The 11,470-nt window shown below is 57.2% G+C and overlaps 1 protein-coding gene across 1 annotated transcript in view; it reads left to right on the top strand.

The window, feature by feature from the left end:
- Window positions 1–9,810, top strand: part of RBM19 (RNA binding motif protein 19) — a 137,595-nt gene extending 127,785 nt beyond the window's left edge. Inside the window, exon 25 of the mRNA XM_012663563.1 lies at window positions 9,184–9,810. The gene's annotated coding sequence lies outside the window, so the exon portion shown is untranslated. The remainder of the gene's footprint in view (window positions 1–9,183) is intronic.
- The last annotated feature ends 1,660 nt before the right edge of the window (window positions 9,811–11,470 follow it).

Genomic DNA, 11,470 nt, shown 5'->3' with positions numbered 1-11,470 from the left:
TTTTTTAGAAAATAAAAACACCCATGGTTCTGATAACAGCTAAAGCTATGCCTGGAGGAAAAGTCATAGCCTTAAATACCTACTATATAAGCACTAAGCTCTGCCAGTTCCATCTTGTATTTGTCATCTCTTGCCACAATAACGCTGCTTAATGAACAATCACAAGACTCGGTGGCTTAAAACATTTAAGTACTTATTTACCTCAGGAGTCTATAGGTGGGTTGAGCGGTCCTTGTCTCAGCTTGGTCATTCATGCCTCTGCTTTCAGCTGCAGGGTAAGGAGGTGGCTTTGCAGACGTTGGCTGGGCTCTCTCACGTCTCAGCGCTGTCTCCTTGTCTGGCCTGGCCTCAGCTAGGCTGACTCAGCACCGTCTCATCCTCCAGCTGGCCAGCCCAGGCATCTTCTCATGGGTAAGGCAGAGGAGCAGGAGAGAAAGAGTTTGTTCAAAGCCTTTTGTGCTAAGTTTGCTACTGCCCCATTGGCCAAAGCAAGTGACATGGTAGAGCCCAAAGTCGGCAAGGGAGGGGTCCATCAGAAGGCCTGGATATGGGGGTAGCAACAGGTGAAAACTGGGGCTGTGAATGCAGTCAGTCTTCCACACACCTCTGAAACATCCTGCATCCATCCCCCTCCTCGGGCACCATCTTAGCACCAGCCCCCATCTGTCGCCTGGGTTATCGGGACAGCCTGCCTCTGCCCTTTCCTCTCTGCTTTCCCCTGGGTACCACTTGCTCATCCTTTGGGTCTAGACAGCACTTCCTCTGAGTAGTCTCCACTGGCCACCCAAGACTCCCATGCCCTCCTCTGGGGCTTTGCAGGGTGCTTCCCTCACTGCATGGTAGAGTCACCCAGGTGTGGTTCTCTGAAGACAGGGGCCGTGTCGTGCTCACAATAGCATCCACAAGCAGGAGGCCCCTCCTACGTATTTGCTGGCATCCAGGTAGCCCCTAGGCTGGCCCCCTGAGAAACAGGACATTCAGAGGCTTTTCATTGCCCAAACCAGGAAGATTCTGGCCAGGAGGTGAGCTCAGCCTCTCCTGCGGTTGTCTTCCGACCTCAGGAGCATTCGCCCTGCCAAGGGACCCAGATGGCACTCCTCAAGCCCCAGGGGCGAGTGGGCCCTCGAGTCAATTCCCTCCTGCCAGAAGGGTCTGTGCTCTGTCTCTCCTCCTCACTACGGTCCATCCTGCTTGGTTGTCACAGCCAGGTGGACGCCACAACCACCCAGACGTCACTAGCAGATTCCCTGTGGCTGGACAGCCTGCAGTCCCAGCCGTCAGCAAGGAAGCTCAGCCAGCTCAGCCAGGCCCTCCCCTCCCTGCTGGGGCCCTGCACCCTCAGGCTCCTGCTCAGACCAGCCTCGGATTGGAAATGGTGCCCATCCCAGTCTCACGGGTGTCCCCAGGGTCCTTCAACGGCCGGAGCCGGTTCATTCCGGCTCCCCAGACTCAGTCATTTCAAACCCCACGTTCCCTGGGAAACCTTTGAATTTAGAAATCTGAGTTTTGGGTTTAGCCTCATTTCTCTGTGTTCTGGTTCCTGTCCAATTCCCTAGGCCTCGCTGCCCTGGCTCTGCAGGCCTAAATCAGGATCGAGCAGCACCACCCCGCCTCCCCACCCGGCTGGCGCGGCCTCGTTTCTTGGGGGAGATGGAAAAGCCAGCCCCTCCTTGTTCCTGCTCAGAGAAGCCCAGATTTTAACTTCCTCGCGTCTGAAAGCAGCCTCGATTCTTCGGTCTGTCTCCTGTGCAGTTAGGCGGGTGATGTGCTCAGAACAGTGTCCGCGGATCTGTCCGCTCGCCCTCCACCCGCCGTGCGCGGTCAAGCGGTTTTCAGAATGAGAAGGGACAGGGAATGGGAAGGGGGTGCCGTCTGCGTTTGTATATTCCAGGTCGACTGTATTTACTTTTATTGCATCTTGCCTGAGAGTCTCGGCTTCCGGAGAGAAAGCCCCTGGACCCTCAAGATGAGATTTGGGCGCATCCAAGAAGTCCAAGCCCTTGGGGACGAGATCAGCCTCCTCCCTTTAACCTGGAATCCCAGGCTTGAGAATCCCCTCCAGCCTAGATTCCGCTTCCCGGGTCCCAAATCGTGGCATTTGCTTCCTCATCTGCAAGCAGGGAGGCTAAGCCCGCTCTCTTCAGGAAGGGTACGAGGGCCTGGGAGATGTGCGTCGGGCCCCAGCCGAGGTCCTGGTTCGTGGCAGACACCTACACTGTTCATTCCACCGAGTTTTGCTAAATGCTGCCCTGGGTGGGGAGCCAAGGGTACAGGTCCAGGCCCCCATGGGAGTCACCCCAAATGCCCAGAACCGGAATGGCAAACGGCGGTGCCTGTGCCATGTATGTGGTGCCGTGTGCATGAGAGCGTGAGGGCGGAGGGCCCTGCGCAGAGGGGGTGATGTTCCAGCACGCAGCTGAGCAAAGGGAAGAGGAGGCTTGGAGGGAGGAACGGCCTGGGCAGAGGTGCAGTGGTGGGAACTGGTAGCCGAGTCCCTGGCTGCCACCCTCCCCGGCACCCTCAGCCCCCAGCCCCTCCTCTGGGTCACCTGCCCCAGCTGCAAAGCCCCGCCGGCGCCTCCACGCCCCAGGATGGAACGCTGTCAGCCAGGGGCCCCTCCCAGGACACTGTGCTGTCCCCGTCTGGGGGCTGGCGCCACAGCACACGGCTGCACAGGTCCCCCTGTCCTCGGCCCAGCCTCCTCCCCAGGCAGGGAGTCACGTGGCAGCTGACTGAGGTTTCAGATGTGTCCACTCATGAATATCAATCAGGCCTGGTAATTCACAGTAAGTGGGATCCAGATTGGCTAATAAGCAAGGTTTTCACCCCAAACTGGGTCTGGGGAAGGAGAGTGGCAGCGGCGTGCAGCGGGCAGGTGTGGGCACGATGTGACCAGAATTGGAAACCCGATAGCAGAGCTGCAGACAGCACGGTGGCCCTCGGTGGCTCTCTCGCCCTGCGACAGGGCATGTGCAGCCCGAGGGGGTGCCGTGAGCCCCGGCGAGGGCTGGGGTCTTCCTCGGGGCAGGAGGAGGCAGCTGCCGGCCCCAGGCAGGGCTGGGGAAAGGGGCGCGGCCTTGCAGGGGTGTCCGATGCCCACCCTGGCATCTGGCTGGGGACCCTGCGGGTTCCTCTTCTTCCCAGCGAGAGCCGGGGACTGCTCTCCGGTTGTGGGGTCCAGTCCGTGATCTGGGAGGGATGAGTTGGTTGCCTGGGCAGCGTGCCGTGGACCCTGAGAGCGGAGGGTGGCACCCAGCCCTGTTCTCAGGAAATCCAAGGGCCAGGGGGAATCTGAATTATGGACAGTTCAGTTAAAATCCCAGCTCTACTGTTGTACAAGCTCTGTGACCTCGGGAAAATTACTTGGGTGTTCTGTGCCTCAGTTTCCTCTTCTGTAAAATGGAGATGGCAGGAACACCCCATGCTCCGAGGACGAACTGAGCGAGGCTGGGTGTGTAACCACCCAGCTGTGTGACTCGGGCGCAATACGGCACCTCTCTGAGCCACGCCCTGTCTCTTGGATGGTGTCAGGAGACTGAAACGACGTGTATAGAGCCCCCTGCATGCCACAGGCACACAGTGATGGTCACCTCTCTCCTTCCCTCTGCCTCCCCCACTGTAGACTTGGCCCATCCACTACCCTGAGTGATGGGCATCCTTGTCCCAACCGCAGTTAACTCATGTAACCCTCACCGCCTGCTGCAATGGGCGCCATTATACCATCGTTATCTCCAGTGAGGAAGTGGGAGCCCAGAGAGGGCAGGTGACTCACCCAAGACCACACAGCCCATGGTGGAGCCAGGGTTGGAAACAGGCGACCTGCCTGTGTGCCGTAGCCCTCAGCCTGTGGGTCGGCCTCTGCCCGTCGTGCCAGACGCACACGTGCTGTCCTGCCCATCGGAGAAAGGAAAGGCGAGACTCTGGGAACTGGAATTTCCCTCCGGCCCCCAGCCGCAGGCTGCTCACACGCCGGGAGGAGCATTTGGATTTTTAACAGGGTTTGCAGAGAAGCAATCATGCCGAATCCCTTGCCTTCCTGGTGCGGCGCCGTCTTGGTGCCACGGTCCCTAATTGCTAGGACACGACCGCTCCTAGCCTCACGTGGAGTAGGAGCAGCAGCAGCAGCCTGACCCCAGGGCAGAGCGGATGTTCTGCCTCCAGCCACAAAGCCGCTCCCCTCAGGGACAGTGTCTGACCCAGAGTAGGGACTGGAGACATTTGGGGCCCAGTTAGAAGACCCTGCAGCCCTCCAGGCACATGTCTGACGGATTCTCAGGGCTGGGGTCTGAGTCCTGAGGACAGAATCCCTCTTTCTTCGCAGCCTGAGTTTGGGGTCCTAAGGCTTCCGTGATAGATTAAATCATTATCCAATTATCATTACCAATTATCAAATCCTCGCCACAGCTGCGTGGGTACTGCCATTTCCCCCCATTTTACAGTTGAGGAGACTGAGGCTCAGGGCTGTGTTGGGGACTTCCCAGAGTCACACAGCTCAGAAGAGGCTGGCATGGTGTTCCTGCCGGGTCCCTCTGACTTCCAACCCCAACGCTGGACCCCAGCTGAAGGCCTGCGAGAGAGCGCTGGTGCATTTGTTCTTTCAGCAGAACAGACACCTACTAGCACCTTCTGTGGGCCACGCCGGGCCTTGGAGTCCATGGGGAAGAGAGTGGACACAGCCCTCGTCCCACGGAGCCCACAGTCCAGCGATTGTGGCAGGCTGAGAATGCTGAGGTCAGGGTGCAAGCTGGGCACGAGTGTGTGTCTGTGTGTGCACATGCGTGTGGGAGGGGGCGGGAAGCCATGGACACACCGTTCGTTCTGTGGTTGTCCTGAGCTCAGCCTTTGCCCTCGGAAAGCACAAGCCGCCACCTTGGCTAGTCCAGACGGCAGCCAGAGCGCTCCCCGGCCACACCAGCTGTTTCTCTGATAAGGGACAGCATAAGAAGCGGTTTAAAAACCGGCAGCCTCGGGACCCGGGAGGCAAGGAGGTTGTCCGCCTCCATCACAGACAAGCCTCGTCAGTGCCGATGCCCCAGCCAGGACATCTCGAACATGACCGGGAGTCCTGTGCAAAAGGCCCTCTGGGACAAGGCGTCAGGGCTTCCTAAGGCCACAGCTGACAGCGGGCTGGGTGTTACGTCAAGGCTGGGCCTGGGAAACCAGATGGCAGCGTTTGGACTCAGGTGAGGCAGTGCTTTGGGCACGTGGTCAGGCCGGGGTCAGCTCAGGGTGGCTCAGCCTCAGTTTCCCTTCCCTAACATGCAAGCGGCATTCCCCCCACCTGGCCCAAACACCTGGGCGGGCCGTGTTCTCTTCCACTCTGGCACATGTGAGGGGCCAGTCCTGGATGACTTCACTGGTGCTGACCGTGTTCTAAGCCCCCTACGTGAATGCGCTCATCCCGCTGTGACCACCACCCTTTGAAGCAGATACTCACGTTCTCCCCTTTTCCAGACAAGGAAACGGGGGCACAGAGAAGTGTGCCGATGTGCCCAAGACCGCACAGCTCCCAAGGGCAGAACCCAGGGAGTCTAGTTCAAGAGCCACACCCTCGATGACGGCACACTGTGACTCTGGGGTGGCCCATGACACGCTGCCTGCACCACTCAGCCCACGGAAGTCAGAGCCCAGCAACGGATGAGCTTCAAGAGCACGTGCTGAGCGTCTCTGAGTTTGAGCAGACGGTGGTCAGATCCAAGTTGTGGCAGGTGTGAGTCAACGAGCGGAAAGGCTTGATTTGTGAGGAAGCAGGGCGGGCGTGGCCCGTGTCCTCCCTCCTGATCAAATGTTAAAAGCTGAAGGACGCATCCAGGGGCAGCTGGGCCCAAGGGCCCCTGCCCCGCGGCTGAGATCCAGCCCTGCCACCTGCCTCTGGGATCCTCGTTCCCCCTGTTTCGTCTCTGTAAAGTGGGGATCCGTTTATTTGGTAAAGGCGTGTTGATTGAGAGCCACCTAAGTGCCGATCCCTGTTCTAGGTGCTGGGGACTCAGCAGGGAAGACAGCAGACACAAAGCCCCTGTCCTCTTGACGCTCACAGCAGGTAAAAATGTAACGTAATGTCAGGCAGAGAGAGGGCTGGAAATCAGAGCAAGGTGAGAGCACCAAGGTGGCAGGAGAGCCCCTTCACACGGGGCGCAGGGACGGCCTCCACTGGGTTCCGTGAGGATGAACCAGAAGAAAGGGTGTCCAGGGCCTCCCGCCCAGGGCCTCCCGCCCAGGACCTGTACATAGTAAGTGCTCAGTAAATAGCAGCCGCTGTGGTGGTGCTGATCATCGTTGCTATTTGCATTCCTATTCTCCATCCCATCGATTCTTAAGCGGATGCTGGGTCAGCTCGAAATTTCCCAGCCTTAACTGCAAAGATGGGTGACATTCACGGGGCCGTGGGGAATAGAGGGGTCAGCTTGCCGCTGCTGCTAATTTTTACTTGCATCTCAAGCGGGCCTTGTCGCCTCTGTGATGTGGGGAAGTGCAATGCAGACCCGGTGGGTGCGGCAGGCACCTGCCCCCTAGTCAGAGGGCGTCCGGCGACTCAGTCTGTGTCTGACGGCTGGTGAGGGTTTGCCATCGGAGCTCGGGAGGCCCAGCCGCTGCTGCCTCCCATGAAGCACTGGGTGCTTTCTCATTTTCCCCTTGAGTGGTTTCACAGCCCAGTTAAACCTGCAGCACGGGCCGGCTGGGATGGAGACCCAGGCCCCGGGGAGGGGGGCCAGCGAGGAGAATCAAATACCCCCCACACTGTGCCCTGCCCCCACCAAAAAAAAACATTAATCAGGAAGAGTTCAAGGGAGAAAGTGATTTACAAATACTAGCCCTGCCTCGTCCCCCAGGGCCAAGATGCGTATTCACCAAATACAAAAATATACACGGCATAGAGATCCCCACTTTTGGACACTTATCTTGCAAGCTGAGCAGCAGATTGCACAAAGACACCCTGTTCCAGCTCCTTATCTTTTAAAGCAGAGATTCACCCCCTAGTCCATTTCCCTAAAGTGTGGTTCGGCTGCAGAATGCTTCTGTTGATTGAGACACTCTGGTGCCGCCGACCGGAGCAGGATCAGCTTTCGACGTGGGGGTGGTATGAAAGCTGGAAGAGCTGCTGTTGGAACCGCCCCTGCACCCGATGCTTATTCACAATGCCTGTCTATAGCCATGGGAGGGAGGCTGCTGTGCCCATTTTCCAGATGCAGGAACTGAGCCTCAGAGAGGTGTGGTGACTTGCCCAGGATCACACAGCTCAGAAATGGCCGAGTCGGTCTTCAGGTCCCCGGGTCTATCTTACCCTAAAGTCAATGCTCTTTCCGGAGGATACCCTGATGGGCAGGACAGTGAGAAGGAAAATGAGTCCATGATCTTGCAAATGGTTTCTGGTCCAGGGTCCAAGCAGTCCCTGCCCACTGCAGCTGCGAGAGCTTCGATTTATCTTGGGGGTCACTGGTCCCCTTTGCAGCTTTCGATCAGCGTGAGCAGCTGCAATGAGATCGTCCTGCCAGCGTCGGCCCAGGCCCCCAGGCAGGGGCAGGCGCCACGCGTGGGCATCTCCACATGCTCTCTCTTCCCTCCTGGGGCTCGAACCAGGTTTGACGAGGGGCCGACCAGGCTGGGCTGCACCAAGGCCAGTTTCTTGGAGTGTGTCAAAGTGTCAAAGGCTCTGGGGCCCAAGCGCCCACCACACCCTGCCGGCTTTGTCCACTGCTGAGCCACCTTGCTGTCCCTCACACGCTCCCCGCCGCTTGCCTCAGCTCAGCTGTGGCCTTATGGGGGAGGCCGTCCCTTCCACCCTGCGTAAGGCAGTGTCCCCTGGCACACTCTACCCGCCGACTGACTGCATTTTCTTCCTAGCACTTACCACCCTCCGACGTACTTTATTTGTTTATTGCCTGTTCCTCCCGACTCCCCAAACTAGAATGTTCCATCAGGGTGGGGCATGTTATCTTGGTCACTGCTGAGTCCCCAGTGCCCAGGACGGCGCCTGGGGCAAAGGCACGCAGATATCGAGGGAACGAGTCTGTTGGGTAGGCAGAGACACCACGTCCTGCCTCCTTGGTCACCAACAACCCTTCTTATCCCCACTTCACAGATCAGAAGACTGAGGCCCCAGGGGCAGAATGTCTCACAGCTCACAGGTGGAAAACCCAGTCTCCTTGACACCACAGTGGCCACTCTGTACAAATGCAGAGAGTCCCCATGTCACCCTTGAGCGGCGCCAGCATGACAGGGAACTTGGTCCTCCACACAGGAGGCAGGTTTGACACTTGGCAAGCCGTTGCTTTCAAAAATAAATAAATAAATAAAAGGGAATAGAATCAAATAAGAAGTTGGAAACTTGGGTTGGCCCGCGTGGCTCCCGTCCCCAGCGAGGCCACAGCGGCTGTCTGTGCGGGAGCCGGGAGCGGGGCAGAGCGCGGCGGGCCGCGGGGTCCAGGGGTTTGCTGGCAGCCGGCCGGAAGGCTCGCCCCGACTTAGTTAGAATGCAGCCGTTAGATCGCTGCCTTCTCTCTGATGGCTGCGAGTGATTGACACTTACAAATTACCCAGCCGAAAGTGTCGAGTCTTTGACCCCTGAGTAACATCTTTGGCAAGCCTGAGATTTGCCAGCATTTTGTCATCTAATTACTACAAATCCCTTGAAAATTCACTGGCTGGTGAATTTTTAATGCGGGGCAATTTCAATGTGACGCGTGGTCCAGATGGGTTCTTGCGTTTCTCACCTCTCTCTCTCCCCCTCTTTCTCCTCTTCTCTCCCTCTCGTTCTGTCTCCATCCCTCTTTGCTTGACTTTTTTTTTTTTAAAAATCTCACAAACTTTTGAATGAGCTCTTGGTAGGAGCCCCAGCCTGAGAGTTTGGGCGGAGCTGCTGCAGGTTGCGCTGCCGTCGCATCCGGTCACTTCCACCCGCGTTCTTGGGCAATGTGCTTGCAGAGGGGTCGCCGGAACAGGGCCTCCCTCCTGCCTCCCGGGAGCACGGGTTTGCTTCCCCCCACCCCCGACTTCCCCACCTAGCGTAAGGAACGAAGCAGCAGAAATAAGCCATCCTCCTTCACAACGCAGCTTGTGCGTGGCCGCCTTCCCTGGGCACGCGGGCTGGCGACTCTCTGCAAGGTTGGTTCGACTCTAGGGCAAAGCAGGTGTGTCACCGCAAGAGTGTTTCACCACGGTTTTTTTTTTAACCTCGTTCTTTAGGTCATCAGAGGGCGATGCTCATCGAGGCAGAGCAGAGATTGGATCTTCTGCCCGGTGTGCTTGGACATTTCACTGAGATGCCTCCCCAGACCCGGAGGGGGACGCTGGATGCGTGTCACACGCACCTGCGTCGTAGCATGAACTTGAATCTTCAGCACAGAGGACGCCGGGCCTCCCAGCACTTAGGGTTTCTCCCCGACAGGAGCAAAACCACTTTCAACCCACAAATGAGAAGCGGCCCGTGAACAAGATACGTGGGTCCCATCTCTGAAGAGTCACCCTCCCTACTCCTGCGTGGTTTTTAAATATTTCTGATTCTTTTATTTTTTCACCTATGATATGTACATTGGATTCTCATTTCTAAATACAAAACCAGATGCTTTTTTTAAACTTTGTACCCGAACAGCCCTCTGCATGGACGCTTCCCTCCCGGACAAGACGGAGGGTGCAGATCAGTCACCGCGTGTTCTCGTCGTTGACCTCGCAGAGATAAGTCCCTTCCGCCACCTCCGCCAGCCGTCCCCGCCCACTCCCTCTCCCCCTATTCAGGGAAACGAGGTTTTGCCCTTCAGTCCCGTTTCTGGTTACATATGTACACGGTTGATAAAATATTCCACTTCACCCCTTCTCCCCCGTGGGACCCGCCGTCGTACGGGAAAAGGGTTTGTATGACAGCGACCGCAACAGACGATGTGTCGCCTAGAAACTGAGGTGGGGAGGGCGCCTCTCTCTCCCCTGCTCCTCTTCATTCAAATTCCCTCTCCTGGTTTTGATAACGGCCTCATCGCTGGAGAGAAAAGGCTTGGGCTTCTTCCGTGGGCTCTGGCCGAGGTCCAGGTGGTCCCTCCTGTCCTTGAGAGAGGGAGGATGCTACCGAGGTCCCAGACGTTTGCTTTCTGGCAACGGCCACCTCCTGCGTACTTTGCCCGGGGACACCCAGGCCTGCGAAGAAGTCGGTGCTGCCCTCCTGCCAAGCAGGCAGGGTGTCTGTCGCCCAGTAGGCTCACCCTCCCCGCGTGCCCTCGACAGCTGGGGCCAGAGCAGAATTTGGGTGGGGGGAGATTCCAAAAAAAGCAAGCGTGGCTGGATGGATGGATCCAGCCGCTGGAGAAGGAGGGGCTGGGCATTGTGCATGGAGAGGAGCGTGTCTCGGAAGCCGAGATCGTGCACGAAGGAGCAAAATAAAGAAAGGTCTTCGGGTTTCACCCGAGGGCTCTAGGGTGACTCCAGATGGTGCCTTTGAGGATACTGATTCCTGCTTCTCTCTCCTCCCACTCGATTCTCTTTTTCTCTCTTACACAGTCTCCCTTCCTGCGTTCTCCAAATCCAGAATATTCCAGAACCAGAAGATGGGGCAAAGGAAGGTTCTTGGGGACAGGGGAGGTCGTTCCCCAAGTTTCCTTATAACTTCCTTTACCAAAAAGGCACATCTCGCCTTGTTCAGAGTTCACAGAAGCAGGGACTTTGCCTTCCGAAAGCTGGGGGTCCAGCCTGGAATCAGCGCTCCGTGACGGCCGGGCACCAGGGTTGGCACTGAGGGGCAGAGCCGCAGACCCTGTGCTTAAAAGAGCTTAAAATAGGACGTGGGGTTAAGAAGACGAGAATGAACGAACTCCGCGTGAGAGGTGCAGAGGGTTCTGAAAGATGGAACAAGGTGGGTTTCGGATATGAATGCAGCAAGCATTGAATAAGCGCCCACCAGGTGCCGGACACTGGGGTGGGAGAGACGAGAGACAGTCCCTGGCCTTGGAGGGCTGAACTTCAGTGGGAATGACCTTTGCATGCAGATGACCTCTTAGAAGGGGGCATCGGAGTGGGGCGTTGCCAGGGTGAAACCGGGTGAAGCACCGTGGCCTTGACACGTGCAGGGAGACCCTGCCGCCGGGCCGGGCCGTTTCAAACAAAGTACGCCTGTGCGTTATGATAAACTACAGCCCAGTTGCCCCACGCTGTGGCCCGAGATTAGCGCGGGCTGGGAACGACGGGCCTGTGTTGAAAGAAATGCATCTGGGCCTCAAAATAACACGGCCACCGCAAATGATTAATTCCGTTATCTGTCCAAGGATGCTGCCTGTCGTCGTCCCCAAGACGGAGGAGTGAAGCAAAAAGGCTGGCGGCGAGATGTGATGAGTGTCTTTTTTTTTTATCATGCCTCAATATTCCTCTGCTTTTTTCTTTTTCTTTTATTGTTTTATTTTGGAGTGTGTGTGTGTGTGTGTGTGTGTGTGTGTGTGTTTGCATGCACGCACATTTTACTCCTAACAAAATGCTATGATGACCATTTAGG

The sequence above is a fragment of the Propithecus coquereli genome, unplaced genomic scaffold, assembly GCF_000956105.1.
Source record: "Propithecus coquereli isolate 6110/MARCELLA unplaced genomic scaffold, Pcoq_1.0 Scaffold81, whole genome shotgun sequence".
NCBI lineage: Eukaryota > Metazoa > Chordata > Mammalia > Primates > Indriidae > Propithecus > Propithecus coquereli.
Note: the sequence above shows the minus strand (reverse complement) of the source record. Positions and strands in the feature narration are given on the sequence as shown.